This window comes from Heteronotia binoei, chromosome 17, assembly GCF_032191835.1.
Source record: "Heteronotia binoei isolate CCM8104 ecotype False Entrance Well chromosome 17, APGP_CSIRO_Hbin_v1, whole genome shotgun sequence".
In the NCBI taxonomy this organism is placed as follows: Eukaryota; Metazoa; Chordata; class Lepidosauria; order Squamata; family Gekkonidae; genus Heteronotia; species Heteronotia binoei.
In genome coordinates, this window is record NC_083239.1 from 34,316,777 (window position 1) to 34,323,084 (window position 6,308).

A 6,308-nucleotide genomic window follows, 5' to 3' on the forward strand; every position below is an offset into this window, starting at 1 on the left:
GTGTGGTTATAGAAGAATGTGAGCCACATGCAGGCCAACACATGTCTAGGAAAGATCTGTCTCCACTGCACACGTTATTACCAAGGGAGGGATTGGTGGAGCAGCAGAGTGGAAGCAGGCTGCAGACTCTCTCCAGAGCTTTTATATAGTCCAGCACCATTGCTGGGTAAGAATCCAGCAACTAATCACCCCACCCTTGGGTTATGTTGCTGTAGCTCACACCTGGCTGATACATTCCTGGCGCATCTTGGGGTTTTTTTTAGAAGAATGACAAATCTCTTCAGAACGACAGGACTCATCTTCCTCAAATGCGTTTGCTTCTAATGGCTGGTTGAAGTTATTTGTAGATTGTATAAAGTTTTCCTAATGCCTAATCAATTTTTAACAGAACCAAGACTGAGTCCAGTGGCACCTTTAAGACCAACAAAGTTTAATTCTGGCTATAAGCTTTTCTGCGCACGCACACTTCTTCAGATACATTGAAACAAGTTTCCATTTATCCTTTGGCGTAGGGTTTGACCTGTTTGCCCTATGCAGAGAACAGTTTCACAATCAGAATTAAGTAGATATAAACTTGCTCATCTTCTAACATTGTATATGCCAAGGGTGGCCAAACTGGCTTGGGAGCCACATGTGTCTCTTTCATAGAGTGGTAAAGCTGCTGTACTGCAGTCGGAGCCCTCTGCTCACGACCTGAGTTCCATCCCAGCGGAAGCTGGTTCAGGTAGCCGGCTCCAGGTCGATTCAGCCTTCCATCCTTCCGAGGTTGGTAAAATGAATACCCAGCTTGCTGGCGGGAAAGTGTAGATGACTGGGGAAGGCAATGGCAAACCACCCTGTAAAAAGTCTGCCGTGAAAACGTGAAAGCAATGTCACCCCAGAGTCCAAAACGACTGGTGCTTGCACAGGGGACTACCTTTACCTTTTTTTAGAGAGCAGAAGGGTATTGTTGGCATTTAATGGCATATACCAGGGGTGGCCAAACTTGCTTAACATAAGAGCCACATAGAATAATTGTCAGATGTCTGAGAGCTGCAAGACATGAATGTCAGATGTTGGAAGGGAGGGAGGGAAGGAAGGAAATAGATGGGGAGCGGGAGAAGTGGAAAGAAAGCAACTTTAAATGCATTTTCCAAGTTGGCTTGGAGAAGTGATTTAAAGAGACAAATGCCTTCTCCAAGCTGTGGGAGCTTCAAAAGCCATGCAATATATGTGAAAGAGCCACACGTGGCTCTCGAGTCACAGTTTGGCAACTCCTGGCATATACAATGCTAGAAGTTGAGTAAGTTTATATCTACTTATTTCTGATTGTGAAACTTGACTTTCTGTTTATCCTAATCAACCCAAGGCAGTAGATTGTTATATCTTCAGCATATGGATGAATAGCCAGGATTCAAAGACAGGTATTTATCTTCTCATGGTAATAAGTTTCAAGTTTATTTCAATTTATATCCCGCCCTTCCCACCGAAGTGGCTCAGGGTGGCTCACAGCACATAAAATTATTGAGTTTGAAATTCTGTGAGGAGTTAAGGCATTTTTCAAACCTAAATTTCATGAACGTTTACACCACAATAAATTTTGTCTTGGATTTGCTGCAAGATTTTTGAGGGGATGATGGGTTGGAGCAGACAAACATAGCTACCTCTTTGCAATTGGTCACAAGCTTTTGTCCTAACCTCTAAGTACAGCCTTGTAAAGATCAAGACCCTCCCCACCCCCCGGAATATTGTTGCTAAGTCTCTATTTTGATTATTAATTAATGTCAGATTAAGTATTGGAGTTAGAACAAGCCTGAACTTCAGACGTGAACTCTCTAAGAAAGAAAAAAAAAACACTAGATCACTTTTAATAAGCTTTGAAGCTGACCTGACCTAACTGTATAGTTATTTTCACGTAGAAGCAGCTGCATTTTGAGATTGCTTGTTATCAAAGCTTGGTGCACTATTAGAAGCTAGTCCTCACTAAGGCTGTAAATTAAACACTTGTTATACCAATAGAGGAATAGAATGGACTTGCATAGGATCATCTGGAGTTCAACATGTATCTTCTTCATTAACTTGCTATAGTAAAAAGGCCTTACTGTGTAAGCTTCATCAGATAAAGCCTGATCATGTATTTTGAATCCTGGTTATTTGAAATTTATAGCTTGTTTTGCTCATTAAATGTCTGGGAATGGAACCCTGAACCACTGGTTTGAAATTTTGAATTGAAACATGGGTTTGTAATTAGGGTTGCCAACTCCCCTGTAGCATCTCACGGGGGACTTTCTTTGTGTGTTCAATGCTTGCAAAGCATGATGACATCACCTGGAAGTGATGTCATCATGCCAACTGCTCTAGGCATTTCTGTGAAAATTCTATGGTTTTCTTGGATGCTGTAGCAATTTGGGAGGGAAAACTCTATGGTACCTATTGTACCAAAGAGTTTCCTCTCCCAAATTGCTAGAGCGTCTGGGAAAACCATAGAGTTTCCCCAGAAACACCTAGAACTGCTGGCGTGTGGCATCACCGGCACAATGACATCACTTCTGGCAATGTCAGGGGAGGTTCCCCCTGCTGGCTCACTGTGGGCCAGCATGTTGAAAACCTCCAGGGCAGGAGCACCCATGCCCAGCCCAGGGCTTGGCAGCCCTATTTGTAATACTTTACTGCTGGTGGGGTCAAAGCACCATTAATTTAAAAAGTGCTGACAAATATATTTTGTTGTACACATGCGTAAATGAAAACAAAGGTTTTAATATGTCATAGTAGGTGGATCAACCTGATTTATAAAAATGTGTTATAACATTGCTAAGTTGAACTCTTGGGCCGAAACACCTGCCAAAAGGGTTCCTTTTATTGAATTTTGTTGTTGTTGCAAACTTGGCTTCCCAGACTATGGTGTGACATATTGGCCCAGCCTCGTTGGCTTAAAGACCCCTTCCCTGGGATGTTGCCTTCAAATTTGGCCCCTTTCCATATGGGACACTGGCTTACTACTGACTGAACCAATGGGCAACTCCAACATTCAAGGTTCCTCTTAGCAGCTGCAACAACCTGAAGTTCTCCCAAAATTACAGCTGTTCTCCAGGCTACAGAAATCTGTCCCCCTGGAAAAATAGCAGCTTTGGAAGATGGACTCTATTGCATTACATCCTTGATGAGTTCCCTTCCCAAATTTTACCATTCCCAGGCTCTCTGCCCTAAATCTTCAGGAATTTCTCCAGGTGCAGGGCAGCCCACTGCTCCATCAGAGTGGGCTGAAGATATTCTGAGGAATTCATGCTACTGATTTAGAGACTAGTCTATACTTCCTACTGGATGGAACCTTTGTGCGTCAATTCATATAACTGGGAATTCCTGTTTTTGGAAAGGAGCAGCGGAGTAGCCCAGGACCGTGGCTTTCATGGTGGATGTGGCAGCTGTAGAAACAGGCTTCTCCTTGAGGCTAGGCTTTGTCAAAGACATTGGGGCGAACAGAACAGCTGCTTTACCTTCTCTCCCCTGCTCCGCTCCTGTCTTCTGAATTATTAATGGCTCAGTTCCGCTGGCTCATCTCTGGGGCTGACGTCAGCTCGGGTGCAGGCCTCGCACTCAGAGACAGCCCCTTTCCCTGTGGGGGAGGGATGGAAGAAAACAGCCCCTGTAACCCAGCAACATGAAGAGAGAGGCAAGATAGCTTGGAAGATTTCCTGCAGCACCCATCTGTTCTGAATGTACCCCACCATCCATCAAGATCTGCCCCCATCCATTTTATCTTAGCCTGTCCTCATCTCTCTCGCATGTACAGAGCTCGACTATTTGGGCCTCTTCTTCTTTTTTATTATTATTCTTTATTCTTATTTTTGCAATTAATATTGATTCACTCCTTTGTTTCTTTTCTAGAGTGATCTTAAATTATATTTATCTAGGCAAGAACATTTGGTTTGACTGGCTTGTTTGAGCTCTATGCATTTATTTATTTATTTATTTATTTATTTATTTATTTATTTATTCCTTTCAATTTATATCCCGCCCTCTCCACAAGCGGACTCAGGGGTTGGGGTTTAAAAAAACCCCAATGATAGTTCTCTTAACCAAGTAACAAAAGCAGCTGTGGGACATATTTACATCCTGCCTTGGAGCCCCCAAAGTAGATTACATTATTCTTATCTCCATTTTCTCACAACAACCCTGTGAGGTAGGTTAGGCTGAGAGTGTGTGATTGGCCCAAGCTCGCCCAACAAGCTACTATGGGGATTCAAATCTGGCTTTCTCAGATCCTAGTCTGAAACCTCTCTGTCATTTTACAGATGAGCAAATGTATTATGTAGTGTAAGTTTCCATCAATGAATAGTAGGGTTGCCAATCCCCAGGTGGGGGCAGGGGATCCCCTGGTTTGGAGACCCTCCCCCTGCTTCAGGGTCGTCAGAAGGAGGGGGGAGGGGAGGGAAATGTCTGCTGGGAACTCTATTATTCCCTATGGAGATTTATTCCCATAGAAAATCATGGACAATTGATCCGCGAGTATCTGGGGGGCTGTTTTTTGGGGTAGATGCACCAAATTTTCAGTATAGCATCTAGTGCCTCTCCCCAAAATAACCCCCAAGTTTCAAAAAGATTAGACCAGGGGGTCCAATTCTATGAGCCCCAAAAGAAGGTGCCCCTATCCTTCATGATTTCCTATGGAAGGAAGGAATTGAAAAGGTGTGTCGTCCCTTTAAATGTGATGGCCAGAACTCCCTTGGAGTTCATTTATGCTTGTCACATCCTTGCTCCGTCCCCAAAGTCTCCTGGCTCCACCCCCAAAGTCCCCAGATATTTCTTGAATTGGACTTGGCAACCCTAATGAATAGCCCACTTCACCACATGCAGATCCTTGAAGATATTGGACTCCAAAGCTTTTGAAAGGAAAAAGAAATCCAGTGAGCTCTGACTCACGAAAGCATACAATGGTATAATGCTTGTTGGTCTTTAAGCAGCCACTGGACTTCCGTTTAATTTTGGTGTAACAGACTAACAGGGCGACCCTGTGGGAAAGTGCCTTCAAGTATTCTGAACTGGTCACTCCTGCCCAATATGTTCTATGCAAGCAGGTGCAGTCTGTGCTTTATGTAGCTAGCTTGTTCAAAAGCAAGAGCCAAAATACAGCTGAAGTTCAAGCACTTGAGTTCAGTGGAAAAAATGTAACCACATGCTAGAATTGCCATATTTTGAAAAGCAAAAAATAGGACGTATTTCCCGGCTGACTACTTCAAACAAGCAATCGCAATGTCAAAGGTCATTTTAAATATCCCTAAAATTTAAGCTTTGGTAATTGCTACTAACTAGGAATATTCCTAATTTTCAAAAAAACCCAAAAGGCCATTTTCATCATTAAAAAAAAAGCGTAAAAGACAATGGATACCCCCCCCCCCATAGACAACCCACATGTTCTCTAAAAAGAAGGCATCTGGGTAATCATATGCTTAACTCTCAAAGGAGAAGGACCTAGCTGTGCTCAAAGTGTCATAAAATGATTCTGAGCAAGTTTAAACACAACTGCCTCTGGTGTCATCTTTACCTTTCTTTACGCAGAGACAGGCCGCTAATGGTTAGCGAAAGGTAGTGGTGGTCTCAGAATCTACACTGTTAGAGTGGCAACCTGGGCACCCTACAAACCGTTGTTTCACACAATTTTCTTCACAGAACCCAATTCCCCATCTTCTGTCTTTGTGATATTTTCTGGTTTCAAATGAAGATGGACTCTGGCGTTTCTTGACATTAGTGATGACGCACATGCATGTTCAATGCATGTCATTTCATGTATTTGGCATTAAGTACTCTCTGGCAGGCATAAACTAGGCTTGCCAGCCTCCAAAGTGGAACCTGGTGAGCTTCCTGAATTACAACTGCGCTCCAGACTACTGATGTAAATTGCTTTGAAGAAAATGGCTGCTGTCAAGGATGGACTCCCTGCTCAGCTCACTCCTCTCCCCAAACCCTGCACTCTTCAAGCTCCACTTCTCATATCTCCTGTAATTTCCCAACCTGGAGTTGGCAACCCTGCAAAGGCACCATAGTGTGTTTCTTGTGTGAGTGACAGATTAAACCTTATTTAATATATGCCCAGAATACTGGGGAATTTATGAAAAGGGGCTGTCATGAGGCCACTGAGGGAAGTAGCGAAAACCACAACACCCAGAAGCCTTTGCGAATTCTTTCGTTTTCCATCCTCGATCCCCCTCCCGTCTCTATTCCTGAACAGCAGGTGCATCAGCTGCAGGGATGCTCGGAGAAAACACGGCGCATGCGCAAGCTAATGAAGCGCGCGCTGGAACCGTTAGCGGTGGGGAGGGCGCGCGCGTGTG